Source organism: Schistocerca gregaria, chromosome 7 (genome assembly GCF_023897955.1).
Source record: "Schistocerca gregaria isolate iqSchGreg1 chromosome 7, iqSchGreg1.2, whole genome shotgun sequence".
In the NCBI taxonomy this organism is placed as follows: Eukaryota; Metazoa; Arthropoda; class Insecta; order Orthoptera; family Acrididae; genus Schistocerca; species Schistocerca gregaria.
The window spans coordinates 519,674,679-519,696,139 of NC_064926.1; positions in this window are offsets into that span (position 1 = coordinate 519,674,679).

Genomic DNA, 21,461 nt, shown 5'->3' on the forward strand with positions numbered 1-21,461 from the left:
TTACTATCTATCCGAACGCCTAGGAACTTGAAATATTACGTTTCGCTTATAATTTGTCCATTCTACTGTTCAAAATATCAGTCCTTGTTTAATTGTGAATTAGAAACTTAAAAACTGAGTCTTACTGTGATTTAGCATCAAATTATTTTCCACAGGACACGAACTTATTTCATGAACTACACTATTTGAAAATGTTTCAGTATTACACACAAGATCCTTCACTACCAAGCTGGTGTCATCAGCAAACAGAAATATTTTTTAATCACCTGTGATAATAGAAGGCATATCACTTATATAAATAAGAAACAGCAGCGGCCGCAGCACCCACTTAACAGTGCCCCATCGGGGCTGAACATCACTACCACTCTCAATATTTGCCAAAAATTACCTTCTGCTTTCTGTTCTTAAACTAAGAGGCGAACCAATTGTTAGCTACTCCCCTTAATCCATAATCGTCCAACTTCTGCAGTAATATTTTGTGGTCAACACAGTCAAAAGCCTTCGTTAAATCAAAGAAAACACCTAGCGTACGCAGCCTTTTATTTAATCCGTCCAAAACCTCACAGAGAAAAGAGAATATAGCATTTTCAGTTGTTAAACCATTTCTAAAACCAAACTGTACATTTGACCGCAAATTATGTGAATTTAAATGCTCCAGTAACCTTGTATGTACAAGCTTCTCGATACCTTTAGCAAACACCGATGGCATAAGAATAGGTCTATAATTGTTAACATTATCCCTGTCTCCTTTTTATAAAGTGGTTTCACTATCGACTACTTTACTCAGTTAGGAAACCAACCACTCCTAAAGGAAAAGTTACAGTTATGGCTAAGTACTTGGCTAACATACATAGAACAATACTTCAGTATTCTGCTAGGTACCCCGTCATATCCATGAAAGTTCTTGGTCTTTAGTGATTTAATTATTAGCTCAATCTCGCTCTTGTCAGTATCATGGGGAGCATTTCAGGTAATAGTCTCGGAACCCTTTTTTCTACGAGCGCTATATGATTCCCTGTTCGGACTAGGTTTCTATTTAATTTACCTGCTGTATTCAGAAAGTGATTATTAAATACTGTACATATATGCGAATCATCAGTAACATGGACATTCCCACTACTCACTGATTCTATATCCACGACATGTCTCTGCAGGGCAGCCAATTCCCTTGCGACTGACGATATGGTTTAAATTTTATCTTGAGACTTAGCTATTCTATGTGCACACCATATACTTTTTGTCTTCCTAATAATATTTTAAGCACCTTACAATACTGTTTGTAATGGGCAGCTGCATTTAGATTTTGGCTGTTTCTAACGTTTTGATATAACTGCCACTTTGCTCTACAGGATATTCTTATCTCTCTAGTCAGCCATCCAGGCTGCCTGTTTGTGATAGCACCCTGTTGTGAACGTTCTAATGGAAAGCAACTCTCAAAGAGCACAAGAAAAATCTTGAGGAAAGCATTATATTTATCGTCTACTGTATCAGCACTATATACATATTGCCACTCTTCTTCTTTGATAAGATTTACAAAGGTCTCTACAGCAACTGGATCAGCTATCCTAAAAAGTTGATAACTATATTTAACATGTGTTGCAGCACAAAAATCTTTTACGGTTCAAACTTGTGCATCATGATCCTAACGGACATTCACTTTTTTGCTAACAGACTGCCCTTCTAGTAATGAGGAATGAACAAAAATGTTGTCTATGGTTATAACTAACTTTTTGTATATCCTATAAAGTGAACCAAGAACTCCTCTAGCTTTAGCAAAAATGTTGTGAAATCGGAGTCTGGGAATGTATAAATAACAACAGTTAGAAGTTTAACTCCACTAAATTTAACCACACCTGCACAACATTCAAACACCTTTTCAGTGCAGTACTTTGAAACATCAATTGACTCAAATTGGATACCGTTTTTCACATACATGGCTACACCCACACACCGCAATGAGCTCCTAGAAAAACAGCCAGCCAAACTGTATCCTGGTAAAGGAAGCCTCTGAATTGTCTCCTTATTTAAGAAGTGTTCAGATATACCAATAATTTCAGAGTCAACTTCTACAAGCAGGTCACTAACTTTTTCTCTAACACCTTGAATATTTTGATGAAATACGCTATTCCCTCATTACTCGGATACCTAAGCTTTGTCGAAAGTGGTTTCTATGTTAGAGAGACTTCCTTTAAGCAGGAATACCTATCAGCTGACTTCAATCTAAATACGGTGCAGCTCTAACACCCACTTGTACAGGAATTTTCTCATGAGTGATCCCACCACCTCCACCTATGCTGTCACCTATAAGCTTTGCCAACCTCCTCTTTCCATACCAGTTGAGGTGCAGGCTGTGTCTAGTGAAACCCGTCCTGCTGATAGACTACACTAACAACACTGAAATGTGACTCATGCCTTCTGCCAGCAGCGCACACCCAAGTCTCATGTTATTACGCTTGACGACTGTACGAAGATGAGGCCGATTGTGTCGCTGCAACAGTTCCACGAATTGCAAATTCGTGTTGCCAGTCTGACTGGCTATCTTTTCCAGGTAACCATCTATGTCATACTTCCCATCCCTATCAATACTATTACCAGCCCCACCCACAATCACTACATTATCCTCTTTGGTAAAAGTTCTACATATATCCCCTATGTTAACAGTCATCTGAGCCAATCCTGCATTAGGCTTCACAATGCTGGTGACCTGGTACTCATTCCCCAACACTTCCTGCTACTGCTGGCCTACACCTCTGCCACGAGAACTACCTAACAGCAGAACCTTCTTCTTCCTCTTAGACTTTGCAACTGTCCTAGAAACTGTAACTGCTAAGGTCTGCTGCATACTTTCTACATCTACAGCTACTAGAGATTCATCTCCACTAGACTCTGACAGTTGGTCATATCTAATGTAAACACCAATAGTAAAACTATCTGAAAATGTGCTTGCCCTGGCAGATCTCTTGCCAACAGCCAGCTCCCATTCTCCAACCTCCTTCTCCCTCCGCATCCTATCTAGCTCCTCCTGTGCGTTTTCTTCTCCTGTGCGTTTTTCAGCTGCACCTGAAGGGCACAGATGTTACGCTCCTGCTCCTCTACCAACTTACTCTTGCTACATAACCTGCAGTTCCAGGAGAGGATCTCAACAGAATGCCCACTGGCTTCCCCACTGCATTCCCCCCAGTGTAAATACTGCGAACAAGTCTCACACGGCAATCCACTACTCACGAACCTACGGTAAAGCCCACACTCGTCGCTCATGGTAAAATTTTATAGTTATTGAAACAAGAAAACTACTTTATCAAAGTTCCGGTAGTACAATAAGAAGATTTTAAAAAAGTGACTATAATAATCACAGACTTACTCTACAAGGGAAGTAACTACTATTATTAACAGTATGAATCAACAGCAAATGAGAATATAACAAAAGACTAACATAGAAAGAAAATCAAACAGCTAATGACACAGTAATGAAACTGAAAACAGTTCCCAAAAATTTCTTCTGAAATTATTTCACCAGAAAACACCAAGAACACTGGTTGAAGACTATAAAAGTGCATGAATAAACCACTATACACAAACAATTAATTAGTACTTAGCTTTGATGCGCTGCTACAGCTGCAATTGGTCAGTGCGGAATGTAAACATGTGTCACTCGACAATTTCTTATCACCCACACTGGCACAGTACACTCTTGTTTCTCCACTCCACTGTCATGGCACCCATTTCTTAATACGGTGTGTAAAAATAGTCATGAGAGCATGTTATTTCGTGCAACTAAATGAAAGGCAGTTTCTTCTTTGCCCTGTCCACTTCGCCTCTTTTATTAATTAGTCATTTTCAATGGTCTATAACACATGATCCTTTTTCTACATGTAATATATTTGTTATGTAGTAGAAGTTGCAACATATTACTATACTACAGTTTGTCATGTTTTCTCTTGTATTTAAAATACGAAAAAGCATTTGTAGCATAAATTTCGTGTGATTAAATTATCGTTGGCTTCATTTACAATTTCCAGAGCCGTTGTCCATATATGTAGGCCTGAAGATATGTACATTCGGTCCTCATGCTCTAGCTGGCAGATTTCCGGCGTTTTTCCATTCACATTTATTGCAACATAACGCTAGCAATTTTCACTTTGTGATCCACATATTTGTGTTTACAGTGTGCAGTGGTGCAAACTGTTACTGTGTATTTATCTTTCGTCTTTTGATGTTGTTATGTGTTTGGTTCGATATTTTTCATTTGTTTGTGTGAGTGTGATACGAATGTGTTGTTCATTGTGAGAGCTTTTTGTCTTCTTTAGTGGAAATTCCCTTGTGTGTGTGTGTGTGTGTGCATATGAGTTTCTTTGCGTGACACTGTGAGACTGTGAGTGTGTGTGTGTGTGTGTGTGTGTGTGTGTGTGTGTGACAGAGAGAGAGAGAGAGAGAGAGAGTGAGTGAGTGGGAGAGAGAGGGAGAGGGAGAGAGAGAGAGAGAGAGAGAGAGAGAGATTTTTTACTTGTACAGACATCCAGATGATTTAATCAGTGTAGTAAATGAACGAACAGAGGAAATAGATAAACCTCCTACAGACATAATCAATATTCATAAAGACATTCCATTCATCTTGGAAATGAAACACAAAAGCAAATACATTTCTTCGATATAACAATAATCAGAGACAGCAATCAGCACACGATTGACATCTACAGAGAGCCAACAGCCACAGGCAACAAATACACATAATTTTTGAGAACATATCTCTCTGGTATACAGTGGTTTATTTATTATTTCAAATTGAATATAAACAGCCACAACCCCGGAAAATATTTTTAAATGAGGTCAGTTCAGTCTGTTTTACACTATCTTCAGACCCACACTGAAATATTTACATGCAATAGAATTACAGGGATATAATGATATACAAAATACGACGTACGTAACAAATAATGGAAGAAGAAATTATATACATGATGATACACTGGGCAGGCAGGGTGGAACATCAATACTAGTTACAAGCAACACATTTCAGATACATCTTGTAATAAATCATTATTTCACCAACATGTAATACATCACAATCAGAAGGAATAACTTAAAAATCCTTCTCCATGTACATAAAGGATTGTTAGAGAGAGAGAAATTCATGCTCGCTACAAAAATAAAACCTCATCCATACTCAATGCGTAACTAGACTTCAGAGTATAATATTTCTATGATTTTTTTTACGACTTACTACACAATGTTCCTGCTCTTCCATTCCCTTTTTATTCTTTCGCTTTTTATGGATTGTCATGATTGTAATAAACTTTGCTCACGTCATTCTAAACTCTTGGATGCTTAGGTATTTATAATGTTTACTCAGTGTGTGGGCAGTGCCTCACATCATGATGATTGTGTCCTAGGCTAAGTAAAGAAAGCTGTCTTTTTTCAGTTCGTATTTATGCCTCTTTTATTTCTCCAAACAATAATTCCATCCTTGTTGATATTTTCATGACGCAAACAACTACAGTCACAGTATCGTTTAAATTTTGATCACTTAAGCACATGTTTTACGTTTATGACTATATAGATGGGTCAATGATGTATTACATTGTAGTGTAGTAACCCATACTTCCGTACTTCGGACAGTCTATATTTCTATTTTATGGGAAAACGTAAAACAATGAGCGTAACAGAAATGACGTTTAAAAAATTGTGAACAACTATGTTCACAGTAAACCAAGAGCAAAACAGAAATGCCGTTCAAAAAACTGTGAACTACTATGTTCACAGTTTTTCAAACGACATTTCTCTTATGCTCATTGTTTTATGACTTTGACCACCACGATGGGTAAACGAGACTTTCTAGCATACGTATTTTGATGTAACGTACATGTTTTTCCATTTTAATGCTTTAGGTATCATACTTTATTTGTTATCTTGTGAGTTACATAGTTAACTTCATCTGGGGGATTTGAGACTTATTACGACATTCTTCTTATTTGCGTACCAATTCTTGCAACAACTAGTCAATGTCGCAGCTTTGAAATGCGCCTTATAAAAAGTGCACATCTTCACCTCCACGCCACTTCGATGATAAATAATGGCGTAGATCAAGCACCTTACAGAACAAGAAACACACTCCAGCCGCATTTACAAACAACAACAGACAAACCAGATAAGCCCCAAAGAACAGACTTATACCAGTTAGAAAGCCAAGAATGCAAATAGCCAGAATCTGGGAATGTCAGGTGGGAATTTCAAAACTAGATGTAAAGAACATATGCGAAGCTGGAATTATAAAATCAGCTGTTATACCTTTCCAGACATCTGATAAACATGGACATGAACTAACCAACATACAACACGAAATGAAAATAACAGAGTGAACCATTACAACAACGGTCTCCTGAAATTACTAGAAAACTGTCTCATATAATGAGCCCTAGCAATGATAACGAAGGTAATTAATGACCAAATCAACATAATCAATAGCTCACTAATGAAGTTAGCCACAGCAAAAATAACAATCAGAAATCTGCAAACATAACCAGAGTAAATAATTAATGAATCTTCCTTTCCTCCCTTCTCTAACTCTCTCTGTCTCTCTCTCTCTCTCTCTCTCTCTCTCTCTCTCTCTCTCTCTCTCTCTCTCTCTCTCTCCCTCTGTCACACACACACACACACACACACACACACATACACACACACACACACACACACACTCCCAAATATCTACTAAGAAAAATAAAAATGCTCTCACTAGGAAAATGCTCTCACTAGGAACGACCATTCACACTATCAAAATACATACACACGCACACTTACACAAAATAAATGAAAAAGTCAAACCAAGCACGCAACACACTGTAAACACACACATGTTGGTCAGAAAATGAAAACTGCACGTGATGTGTTGTAATAAATGTGCCCGCTAAAACGCCGAAAATCGGCCAGCTGGAGCATGGGGACAAAATGAACACTTCTTCAGGAACATGCATATGATTTAACAATAATGGAAATCGTAAGTAACGCCGACGATAATTTAACTTTCCGAGATTTGTGCCAGAAAAAGTTGTTTCTAATCTGACAAACAAGAGAAAACATGACAAAATGTAATACAGTAGTATACTGTAACTACAACATAATACATTTTTATATGTGTAAGAAGAAACTTGTATTGCAGGCCACTGAAGATACCCTTACGGCAAAAGCTAACTGCCTTTCATTTAATTTCAAAGACGGAATATATCTCTATGAATTATGACGCAACAAAGAAATGACGGAAAACGGGAAAAATGGGTGTAAAAATATTATTTATAGTTTTTAACCAGGTTCCTTCTTCCATTTTTATCTTAAAATAAAGGTCCTAGGAACTTTTATATTTTCAGAAGAATAGTGGTTCCTAATGTTATGTTTTAACAGATGGAGTACTCCAGTAATTTAAACTACGTGTGTTTGTGGAGTTTACCCTTTGTCTTACGAAAATGTACAAAATACAGTTTTCTGTGAGGCTGTCTGCTACAACTGTATATAAATTGATTACAGCACATTACTCATACTCAAATGAATGAAGGTAACGCTGTTTACGGTTGTAATAATTATTTTGGTTTTGTGATGAAAGAATCTTGTACACACTGTGTCATTGTACTGAACATTGTCTTGTGCACATATCACATGATTAACTATGGAAGAAAAATATTATTTTACTGAAATAGAAATCTTCTTTCGGGCAATCAGCAGTTATCGTCAGTACTTCCTTCACTAAATTAGGAATGTTAGTACCTCACGGAGAAAATTCTCTCATGGTAAATCAATCAATACTGCGGTCCAGGTTTGTCACATTTGTCACACAATTTTTGTGTTAACAAGAAGGGTATGTTATTTATTCTCCAGTTAGATGAAATAACTGTAAACTCCGAATTATCAGTAAAGCATTCTTCGGCAGAGTGGTTTCTACAAGACATAATAAATTCAATCTACGTTTTTCTTATCTATTGCAGATAGTTTTGAGTATAAGTGACTCATTATGGGTGGTCTGATTATTGTTGTATTTATTTAAGGCATTTTGAAGAACACTCAGGATCGTTGTATGATGCATAGTCTGAAACCATGACACTCGGGATACTAACAAATTAGATGAAGATGTTGACTGTTCCACATTCAAGCGATTTCAATTCTCTGTCATTCTATTTGGCCGCTCCTACAGGGCAGATAAGGCGTCTCAAGGATTAGCAAGGATACTGACGAAACACTTTACACGTCTAGAACATAAATATGCACTGGATTTGCGTTTAATGTTTGCCGAGGTTTGGTTAATGTCTCGCTCTAGAACTGCCTTCGTTCTTCTTGATGGCTCAGTTTCCCACCTAAAGCCCTTTCTACCGACGGACTGGAGGCCAGACAGCCAATGAAGATGTTCGCCGAAGGGAAATCCGGCACGACCTGCCCTGAAACTTGTAATCCCTCTTGTCGAGACTTAAGTGTACTTAAATATTCAACGGACCTCCAATCGATAGGCCAAAAACCCCGCGACATGAATTTTAATGACTGAATTACATTAACACTGCAAGTCCCGGGGGATAAGGTTTCGTGATCCCAGAGACTCTGAGGAATTGGCCGTCCTCACTGCTTTAGGGCTTAGAAAAAAAACTTTAATTAAGGACTGATATCTGCACAGCAAGTAACCATTGCTGAAATGGAAAGTGTCAAAGGTCACTATACCCCACTTTCTCTTCTACAGTATGTACAGCGAGCATTTTGGGAACTTTCCACAATTGGTTTTGTGCCATCGAAACGTCTATGGACAATCAGACAACACATCATAAGTAGGTACTCTACAGTTCATGGAAACAAGTGAACCTCAATCACATAAGATTTCTTTGTGATGGTTTATCTTTTCTTACTAATATGCAATCAATCGGAAATTGGTAGAGACATTAGTGTTCACAGTCGTTTTTAATGTGAAAAGTGACAAATGCATACTTGACATATATCTTTGACGTATTTAGTGAAGTCTTGACTTTCTCTGCGTGTTTGTCGACTTCCCTATCGGGAAATAACTGTTGAAGAACATATCAATAAAAATAAAGAATAATACTACTAAACAGTAGTAATTAAATTTATATCTTACATCTTGAGATAGAATGTCGTTAACGATTCTTACAAAGGTGGACTGTGGAATTGCGATAGATACGGAGATGACTTGAAGAGCTCCTTCACCATCAGCTACCACATAGATTTATTGGAAACACCGTGCTCCAACATAATAATTACACTAACATACCGAAAACGGTTCAGTGCTCTTTACCCGCAAATTGGTTTTACATCTTAAAGCAAGCAGCATCAAACTTCGTATAAATACAGCCACGTCAAAGTCCACTAAATTGTACTTTAACTCCTTTCCGAATGGTTTTGCATGGACTGTGCGGGTTATGCTTTCTAAAGTCTGTCTTTCAATAAGAGTATCTGTTAGTCTTCTTGTAGCTTAACAGGTCTGCAATATCACACTGTTGTTGTTGTGGTCTTCAGTCCTGAGACTGGTTTGATGCAGCTCTCCATACTACTATATCCTGTGCAAGCCCCTTCATCCCCCAGTGCTTATTGCAGCCTACATCCTTTTGAATCTGCTTATTATATTCATCTCTCGGTCTCCCTCTACGATTTTTACCCTCCACGATGCCCTCCAATGCAAAATTCATGATCCCTTGATGCCTCAGAACATGTTTTACCAACCAGTCCCTTCTTCTTGTCAAGTTCTGCCACAAAATCTCCTTCTCCCGAATTCTGTTCAATACCTCCTCATTAGTTATGTCATCAACCCATCAGATCTTCAGCATTCTTCTGTAGCACAACATTTCGAAAGCTTCTATTCTCTTCGTGTTAAACTACTTATCGTCCATGTTTCACTTCCATACGAGGCTACACTGCATATAAATACTTTCAGAAACGATTTCCTGACGCTGAAATCTATAATCGATGTTAACTAATTTCTCTTCTTCCGAAACGCATTCCTTGCCATTGCCAGTCTACATTTTATATCCTCTCTACATCGACCATCATCAGTTATTTTGGTCCCAAAATAGCAAAACTCATTTACCACTTAAAGTGTCTCATTTCCTAATCTAATTCCGTCAGCATCACCCGACTTAATTCGGCTACATTCCAGTATCCTCGTTTTGCTTTTGCTGATGTTCATCTTATATCCTCCTTTCAAGACACTGTCCATTCCGTTAAACTGCTCTTCCAAGTCCTTTGCTGTCTCTGACAGAATTACAATGTCATCGGCGAACCTCAAAGTTTTTATTTCTTCTCCATGGGTTTTAATACCTACTCCGAATTTTTCTTCTCAATCCTTTCCTGCTTGCTCAATATCACACTGTAATTCATTAAAACGTTTTACATTGGCACTTAGCTTTACTATTTTTGCAGGCAGCATACTTTACAGACTAACTGACGATCATAAGGTAAATATCGGTCGAGATAATGAATATAATTTGTTATTTTACTGTTACAGTACCGTGAGAAAAGACTGATTTCATACGTTGTTTAGTCACACAGTATATTATGCCTAAATAGATATTTTTCCTGTGTAAATGTGCAAATGGTGTCCGTAGAACAAGTTGAGAGAACCCTGCGACATGAAGTACAGGTATTTAAAAATGAACGTAAATGGATGATCCCAGTTACAGTACACGTATTAATATATGTCAATACACAGTAGAGAATATACCATTACTGGAAGTCACAAGCATTTTTATTTTTCTAACATCACATCGGACGGATGAGGTCCCATTCGTACCACACAATCCTTCAGCATGATACGAACGTTAAGTGTGACTCAGTCTGACATTTCAATAGGGATCCAGGAGATTTCGTCTCGTAACATTGCTTTAAGTTCTACGGTAAACTCCTCTCTTAAGGCAGCCTCAAAAGAAAAACTCACACGTTATCTGGCCTGGCGATCTTGGGAGCCATGCAGCGTCACCGTGCATTGAAGTGATACGGTTGCTGTCGCTCAGCTCCCATCGATACCCACGCCATAGGTGCCGCTCCCCCTGTAATATCCACGACACTATGTGCCAGCTACAAGATGTTAAAATGAACTAAGTGTACAAACTTGAACAAATATTATCGATACTACGTATAGAAAACACTGTATCGTGTAAAAATTAAGATAATTGTTTCATTATGTCTGTAATAATTTAATTTCTGTGTGAATTAAAACTGTTATCAGATAACTGCAATCATATAAAACAAGAATTATTATTATTATTATTATTATTATTACTAGTATAATTTCTTTTTTGGGGGGGATCTGTGATACTTGTGTTTCAGTATTTCTTCCTGTGCCAATCGATGAACTGTTCGTATGTGAGACGTGTGAAGTCTGTAAAGAGAAGACCTGTGACTATATTGTTAATTGTTATTTGAAAAATAGAGTCACTATTGTCTAGATGTGGATTTGTATTTATTTCAATTGTAATCCAATGTAATTAATGTTTTTAAGTGTTAATTTTCAGCTCCTCAATTAGGAGCGCACCCATTAGCGCTAGTAACTTACAATGGAGTTTACTAGTAGCTGGTATAAAAACATTAAACGTTTTACATTGATACTAATTTTAAATGCTAAAGAATAGAGAAAAAATGGCTTAAAGACCTTTATCTGAATTTATTATCTTGATGTAAAAGGAATGGAGAATAGCAATAGACAAATTGACTATGTCTCGCGCCATCTTAGCAAAAATATCTCCACGGCAGTTTTGAATCGAGAATTTTAACAAACATAAATGTTGTTAGATACAAATGAATGAAAATGAATGTGCACTGGTGCTCCCGGATCTACTTTAAAAGACAGAATTCAACTCAGATTGAATCTTTAAAAATAGTGCACACAGCACGTTACATAATATCAATTTCTTATTTGCTGATGTGTGAAGTCTAATTATTTCGGACGATTTACATGAAATATTTCAATAGGAGACATACGTCAGCGCTGTGCTCGGGTAGTATTTTGTGACTAAATGTTCTTTTTGCTAGAGAAAAGTGCTTCCATCTTAAGTAAAAGTTGTGTGCAATCTGATAAACGATATGCAATTTAGTGCCACTCAAACGACGTCACAGACAACATTTCTACACATCGTCAAGTGGAGATTTCTTTAGCACAGTGACAAATATTAACCACGATAATCATTTTTGAGATCAAACGAATTGTTACGCTGCCAGTAGGTAACTGGTTTTATATTTCTTTGATCTACCTGGAATATCATTTATAAGTAATTAAAGCCACGAAATACTATAAACCGGTTCCGCTACTGCCCGTCATGTTGAATGCAACTGTTGACAGAGAAATGGGGCAGATCATTTGAAACAAAACTTTCCACGTGGCAACATACCGGACCTGTTACAGTGGTTGCACACCAGTCATTTTCTTCAAAACAGTAACGGCCTCTTAACGCCAATCCATGGCGTGGCTCATCATACAGTAACTTTCCTACTGAGCAATCGGTGCTCGTGTAAGTGACATTGATTTAGCTGAGACCAACAGCGAGAATTCTGTCTGTTGACAAAGCAAGTGAGGTGGAAGTGAGCCTCAACCATCATCCACGGGTTGTTAGTGAAATTGTCGTCGTCGTGAACTTTTGCATCAGCGCCGTGGCAGATGGTTAAGTTAAAGATGGTGAACGACCTGGAGCTTGTACGAATGGAGTATTTCTACCGTTTTCAGTATTCACTGAAAACTCGAGCGATGCAGGTATAGAAAGTTTGCGTGGTGTCGAACTGCTCACAGTGATACTCCAGAAAAACAATAGGAGTAAGCCAGTACATTACAAGCCCACATCATTAATGTTGTATTCAGTGGAATTTTGGAACATGTTGTAACCTCCCAACAGATAATTCTATGACCTACCAATAATACAATGAGACAAAATCTCAATAAAATTGTGGGTCACTTATATCTTTCAATAATTGACTGTAAATTTGGACGTCAGCAGTACTGCGTCATGGCCCTGAAAATTCATTCTGAATATATTGAAAAATCTTACCTCAATGAAGTCGCCGGATCACGCATATATATCTGCTCCTATAAGAAATTTTAGTGGCACAGCCCAGTGCAATGCTGGCCGATACATTTGTCATGTATAAAGGAAACAACTGATTTTTCTTGATAATAATCGGAATGACCATGGATTGGAGGAATTAGTAAAATCTTTAAATTGAGATGAATCATTGTCAAAAGTTACTTTTTTAAAGAAAGATGATTATTAAGAGATTTCTTTTTAAAAACATTTACATGAGACTTGATATAACAGTACTACATCGGTGCGAGGCTGCTTTTACCTTATACTACAACGCTCAGGCATCGCCATCGCTCCACACGACCGGCCCAGCCAACACGATACACCAGACTGCTCGTTACTGCTACTCCTACTGACACACAGTTCCTACTGCTGACAACACTGCTCTCTGGTCTGAGATTCTCTTATAGCTTACATATCGCAGGCACCGCGTGCGGAATCCATCGAAATTACATCTGCTCGAGTGCGCTAGCAAAAAATTCCTTAATCATGGACGTCTTACGTAACCGTCCACTAGGGGGCCAAAAATTTTGCATCGATGATGAGTCAATTGGACTTGCAATGAGCAATAAATTTTTCTATAATCTATTTAGTTAGTAAGTCTGCAGTCACAGAGTATATACATTATTAATAAGTCCAGCACATATTAAGAAATGATTTAGAGTGCTCATGTACTGAGTTCAGAAAATATTAACAAAAGACAAAATGTATACGCAATGAGTACAAAATATATTAACAAATTACATAAAGTGCACATGCACTGTAAAAGTCTTTAGCATTTTTACATGACTTAAACACATCAAGGAGTGAAATAAAGTGCACTCGCACAGTAAAAGTCTTAAGCATGTTTCCATGAACTGAATACATTAAGAAATGAAATAAAGTGCACACGCACTGTAGGAGCCTTTAGCATGTTACGTGAACTGAATCCATTAAGAAATGAAATAAAGTGCACATGCACTGTAAAAGTCTTTAGCATTTTTTCATGAATTAGAAAAGGAATGGGAAGGATACATCATGGCTGTAGCACAGTGGGTTGCATGTAGCTGCACTGAAAATCCATATCTTTTTTACAGAAGCATAACACGAACTGAGACAGTCTGAAATTCTCTTCCTTGAAGTATCTATCAGTGTAGCCAAGACATTGAAATGTCGTATTAATATTGTACGTCATGATTTTGGTAGTACATCAGGTACACCAAACAGTAGGGCTAATATAACATCTCCATCGTTCAAGGTGGTGGACAGCTTGATATGTCAACACTATATTCTTGTAGAATCCATAGTCTTACATCAACGTCGAATTAGTGCAAAAACTAAATATAGTGCTCCATGACCATGAGAATGGACAGGACATACGGATATTGCAGTAATTGCTGGTAATTAGGTCAGAAGGTGAAGGATACACGTCTTATGTTAGTCATCATTCAGAATTACATTTGTGTATCAACCAATCTGAAAAATTATTGGCATTTATTGGCTATTTACTAAACACATAGTAACTATTGAGTATTACAAAACACTATTCATAACTCATTTCATTGCAGTATTTATTGGCATCCATTTATAGAGTATAACTAAATATTATTAAGAACTCATGTCACTGCAGTAATTATTGGCACTCACTGGCCAGTTACTAAATATTTATGTAGTATGTATGGAGTATTACAGAACATTATTCATAATTCATCTCGTTACAGTAATGATTGGCATTGCATTCATGCATAATTATAAAACATCAATCAATATTACTCAGTAGTCTACATTCAGAACAGGTGTTATTGCGTGCAGCAACTAGCTTCTAGTGGCTATATATGATATCATGTAAGTGACATAAGACATATTTAAAATGTTAGGCTTTGTAACTATTACTCAAGGTCTGTAGTCCAATAATACATAGACATAAGGGAATAAATACATCAGAAAAATTTGCATTATATTTACGTTTAGAAATATGTATTGAACACATAGTATTATTGAGTTGTATACTGGTCATAGTTGGGACTGGTAATCACTGTTTTTTGTGCTAGCAATGTATTGCGTTGGTATCGATAATTAATTGCTGGGGCATGAAAATGTTTGCTTTTGACTTACTGCTGGAAATAAAGATTAATAACATCATTCATCATGAGTCAGCTGTAGCAAGGTTATGAAACAAGTAGAGTATATGTAATGACATTCATAAATGATAGAAACAACTGGTAAGAAAAATGCAAGTACTAAAACAGGTTTAATAATTGATGCCTTATAGCATATTAGTATCATGAAAAGCTTCTCCTGGAAAAAATACTAAATGGATTATTGAGCTGAAAGAACAAATGTATATTATGGTGAAAAGTAGTAAACTTCAAATTAACAGGCAATGAAACGTAGACTTAATGTGTATGTACTCTAGCTGTCTTTCCAAAACATTCAGTCATTATACTATGTGACCTATGACATACTGTCAAAAATAACTTCAACAAATACTTAAATAACTACATAGCATTTCTTAACTAATGGAAAATATATAAACTTCATCATTATCAACATCTCCAAATAAAAACTTCATTATTCATATTACCATAGCTTCAACATTAACATCATCTACAAAGAAAAACTTCATTATTCATATCACCATTTTTATACAACTATTCATTATCATTTATTATCATCTGCAAAAAATAAACACTTCATTATTGATTATTCGTATTACCATTTACTTCACACAACTTACTTCTAGCATATGTCATCACTAAAATTAACATGTCTATTTATATCTGACAGCCTGCGTCAATCGCCTCGTACTCTGAAAGAAAAATAATTAGTTAATACTGCAATTATACAGTGTGTATATCTTGTTAATGCTTGCTAGTTCTGATCCATTTACTCTTCATGACAACCTATTGTATTTTCTTTCGTTCATTCCGATGCTGAAATTTACATTTCATAATAAACCACTGTGGTTGTATAATTTCTTTCTTTTACATGTTATTGCCTTCTGAAAATGATGAATAAAGATTAATTATCTTGCATTTAGATAGTATACACATTTCTGGTGATATGACTAAGTATACAGTATAGCATGACAAGAAACGTATTACGTCAAAAACGTAGACAGTTTCAAGTGAGAAAATGTACACACAATACAATAATGTAATAGCAAAAATTGTAGAATAGTCAAGATATTGGGATATCATACGGTAAAATGTCAAAGTCACCTGGTGTTTGTTATATCTTATAGATTTCATAATGCATACAGAGAAAAATTCTACTTTCTATAGGAAAACAATCATACATACAGAAAAAAATGGAAAATGTACAAGGTCTGATATACAAAGACAAGACAAGCGACCTACTAACCTTACCTTGCCCGGCATTGCCAAGAAAAAATACGATCGTCATCAGTATGTAGTCACATAAATATAATTGCAAAAGTGGTCATATAAATGTCAGGAAATGGCATTACAGTGTGATAAATCATAAAGTATGTTCATTCAATAAAGGGTTTAATATCGGTGACTTGGTGATTGCCTTTGCTTTCTCCGGTCTCAAAGTCTCGACGTGTACTACATTGGGGTGAGGAATGCTGCGAATTGTATATGGACCTGCGTATAGAATCTCAAATTTACTTCAACTACTCTTTCCTCTGTTGGATAAATAGTGTGTGCGTATTAATATCTTCTGTCTAGTGAAAAAGTCCCGCCGTGTACAAACCCGTTTGAGCTGTCTTTTCTGGCGCTCTGGGGCACGTTTGATGTTGTTTGGCGTAACGTCAATTATTTCATGGTGGCGTAGTCTACGAGATGTATGAAAAGGTACTAATTCTTTAATTTTGTTTGGTGGCTCAACATATTTCAATATAGCAGTCGGAGATAGCCTAGTAGATTCATTTGGTATGGAGTTAATTGCATCCTGGAATTAGAGTATGTATGTGTCCCAATCAATATGTCTTTTATGGCAGTATATTCTACATAGTTTACCAATTTCTTTCATCAGTCATTCAGAAGGGTTCGAAGAAGCGTGATACCCGGATATATAGATCGGAGAAACGTTTCTAGCTCATAACATACGTGTCCATATGGCAGATCGAAATTGTGGTCCATTGTCGGAAATTACTTTCAATGCATGCTCTACAAGGAATAAAAAATGTTTTACAAATGCATTCGAAAGACGCTAAAACTCGTCGAATACGTTTCCCCATGTTGGCAAAATAACAGTTCTGTCTCAGATAAGAAAACATTTTCTGGCTCCATAGTGTGCGTAACTTAAATGAGTATACCAAATTAATTTGTTAACAAGTTCGTCAGGAATACATAATAATCAGTTGTTACTGTCAAGGTGAGAGCGGCGAAACAGAATATTATTGCGAACAGTACAATGTATTCTAATAGTAACGTTATTCCTATCTTGCCAAAGGTGTTTAATTTCTTTCCTTACATTGGCTTTGCTCTGCTCTTGTCCTATGTCTCGTAATGACGACGAAATGAAATTTTCGAATGCAACGTGTTGAATATACATGAGGCTAAAATTTCCTTGGCAGAAGTTGGTTGATATGTCTTACTGATTGTTGCTGAGAGAACGGGATAGTGCGTCTGCTACAATATTTTGCGTACCCGGAATTTAAACAATTGTAAAATTAAAGTCCTGTAAATGAAGTTTCCATCTGCTTAACCTGTCATGTGTTAATTTAGCGGAATGTAAGAACTGTACAGCTCTATGATCTGTGTAAACGGTAGTATGTCTTCCAATTACGAAATGCCTAAATCTGGTAAATGCCCATACAACACATAATGTTTCAAGTTCTGTAACAGAATAATTGTGTTCTGCAGGTGACAGAATGCGACTTGTATAAGCGATGTTTTTAATTTCTACATCACCGTGTTCTTCAATTTCCTGAAAACTGTATACGCCTAAAGCGGTGTTAGAACTGTTGGTGGGATTGGAAAAATTTCTGGTAGGAAATGGGTGTGATAAAAGTGGTGCATTCAACAAGGCACGTTTCAGTTTACAAACTCAGACTGTGCTTGGCTATCCCAGGACCAAATAATGTTTTTACCCGTCAGTTGGCATAATCTAGGAGTGTCTAAAGCAGAGTAATGAATAAATTCACGGAAGAAGTTAATTAATCCCAAAAAGCTGCGTAGTTGTTTCTTCGTCGTTGGAACAGTACTGTTGCGTAAAGCATGAGGTTTTTCCGGGCCAGGCGCAATGTCTTCTGCTGAAATTACATTTCAAAGAAATTTGAAAGAAGTCTTGCCAAACTGTGATTTGCTAAGATTAACTTGAGTCCTTGTGCACGAAAAGTTTGCAACAGTTGTTCAAGAATCAAATTGTGTTCATACAGGTTAGCTTTTGCAATAAGAATGTCGTCTACATATGTTGGGGTTCTGTCTTTCAGTTCTGTAGGAAGTAAAGTATTTAAACCGCAACTAAATGTTGCTGAAGAAATTGTTAAACCGAATGGTAATTTGCAAAATTGATAACAGTCACCAAAACAGACAAATGCTGTGTACTTTCTGCAGTTCGGATGGATCTGAATTAGCCAAAAACTCGATTTCAAATCTAATGTGGAATAAATAGTAGTACCATGAAATTTGTGTAAAAATTGTTCTAGTGTCTGTGGGCGATCTGTTTCATTAACTATAATGTCGTTGACATGACGCGAATCAAATACGAGGCGAAGTGAGCCATCTTATTTCTTAACAATGTGGAGCGGGTTTATGTACGGACTAACTGCCGGTTCAATAATACCTTGGTCCAGCATAGCTTGCAACTGTTTCTTAACTCGTTCTCTGTGAATATATGGAATGTGATAATGTTTGGCTGTTTAACTTGAAATTCACACATAAAACCGGACAAAGCAACTGGATTTTGCTTTCAAAGAATATTGCGTAGTTGAGCACGTTCGACGTCTGTATTTGCTCTGCTTTGTTTTACACTATCACAAATCATCTGCATAATGTCATAGTTGGCTTCGTCTAGTGTATTATAATTGTGTACGTACGTATCGGCGAACTATGTCGAATGACGGTCTATGTTACGCGATGTAGAAATGACCTCTGTTCGATTAATTGCCTGTTCGTCTGCAGATAAAGCATGCTGAAATTCTAATGCCAGTTGTACATTTTCATCCTTTAACATCAAATAGGAATTTTGAAAGTCAATAATTGCGTTGTGTTGCACCAAAAATTTCGTACCTAATATAACGTCTGTTGTCAATAAGGGAACAATACAAAAATTTGAGTTGAACGTATGACGTACAATAAAAATGATAAGTCTGTCTGTAATTTTACATCTACTCCTTTACAAGATACTACTCCTTTAGATTAGTTTTGCCTAATGGTAACATAGGATAGGTGTACTCTTTGTTACATTCGTTGAAAGTTTCTTCATTTATAAATGGCATAGGTGATCCAGAATCGATTTCTGCTGAAAATGTAGATGATCCAATCTTTACTTCAATAACAGGGTGGGATATGGTTTTTTGAATAACTGGTTTTTCATGCAAAAGTGTGTCTCGGATGTCGTCAAAAGTAATAATATTTTCGTGAACAACATGCTGTGTGTCAAAAGTATTGCTTACGTTGCTGGAAGATGTAACCTGTACTGTATCTAGTCAAATTCTTTCTGACGTGCTATTATTTGTGGGAGGATATGTGGCATTTCGACTATTTGTACTGTTCTGTTATTTCTTCCTGGCGTATTAGGTTCGGGATGAAATCGACGTCTGGTTCATTCATGATAATATGTTGTTTCGGATGATTCTGCTGCTGTTATTAAATGTTCGCTGAAATCTGTGCTCATTACTTTTACGTCTGTCATAATAGTCATTGCTATAAGGCGCGTTGCGATACGAATTGATATGATGTGTTTTCTGTACGTAGTGATTTCCTTGTTGCTGTGCGTTACTATTTGGTGGAGCCGACGCTATACCTGTAGGCGGTAAAACATTAAAGCTTGGTTGACCTTGCACATTATATTGTTGGTCAGTTATGCCAAGCGGCTGGTTTTTTTTTGATGTTGTGGAGAAAAATCTCTATTGTTACCAAAATGAGTTTCCTGTTGCTGATAACTTTGACGATTATGATAATTAAAATTTTGTCTGTTATTAAAAGTTCTGATGGTTTTCATTTCTGGAGCGTCTATTACCTTTGCTATTAAAATAGCGTGGCTGGTCGTAATTACTGTATACTTGTTAGCCTTGGTTATGATGTGAAAAATTTTCGTTTATGAAAGAATAGTCTGATTGCTGAACTTCCAAAAGCTGTAGCAGATCTCCAAATGCCGAAACATTTTCTTTCTGCTGTCCTGATCTTAACGATCGTGGTAATTTAGAAATACATAACTGGATAAGTGCTGATTTACTGTATGGCTCACATAAGTATTGGTTGCAAACTACATTTAACATGGAGTAAATAAGAGCAGATATATAACTGACTTCTTCTCAGAAATTCACAAAAATACGATCCTTTCCGGTTGCCGCCAAGTGTACCCTCCCAACAGATAATTCCATAACCTACACAATAATACAATGAGCCTAATCTCTCAATAAAACTGCAGGTCACTTATAACCCTTCAATAATTGACTGTAAATTTGGACGTCAGCAGTACTGCGTCATGGCCCTGAAAATTCATTCTGAATAAATTGAATAATCTTACCTCAATTAAGTCGCCGGATAACGCATATATATCTGCTCCTATAAGAAATTTTTGTGGCACAGCCCAGTGCAATGCTGGCCGATAGATTTGTCATGTATAAAGGAAACAACTGATTTTTCTTGATAATAATCGGGATGACCATGGATTCGAGAAATTAGTAAAATCTTTAAATTGAGATGAATCATTGTCAAAAGTTACTTTTTTAAAGAAAGATGATTATTAAGAGATTTCTTTTTAAAAACATTTACATGAGACTTGATATAACAGTACTACATAGGTGCGAGGCTGCTTTTATCTTATACTACAACGCTCAGGCACCACCATCGCTCCCCACGACCGGCCCAGCCAACTCGATACACCAGACTGCTACATCTGCTACTCAGTTCCTACTGCTGACAACACTGCTCTCTGGTCTGAGATTCTCTTACAGCTTACATATCGCAGGCACCGCGTGAGCAATCCATCGAAATTACATCTGCTCGAGTGCGCTAGCAACATATTGTTTAATCATGGACCTCTTACAAGTTCGAATACTATGAACTACCTCGAAGAGAACGCTCGGTTGACATACAGCCAACACGGTTTTAGAAAACATCGTTCTTGTCCAACACAACTAGGTATTTAGTCACACGTAGAGTTGAATGTTATTAATTTAGTATTTCTAGATTTCCAGGAGGCTTTTGACATTGTGCCTCACTAGTGGCTTGGAAGCAAACTGCGTGATTTCTGAAGTTCCTCCACTGCGCACCACAGCTGTGTCTAGCGTTTATCTGT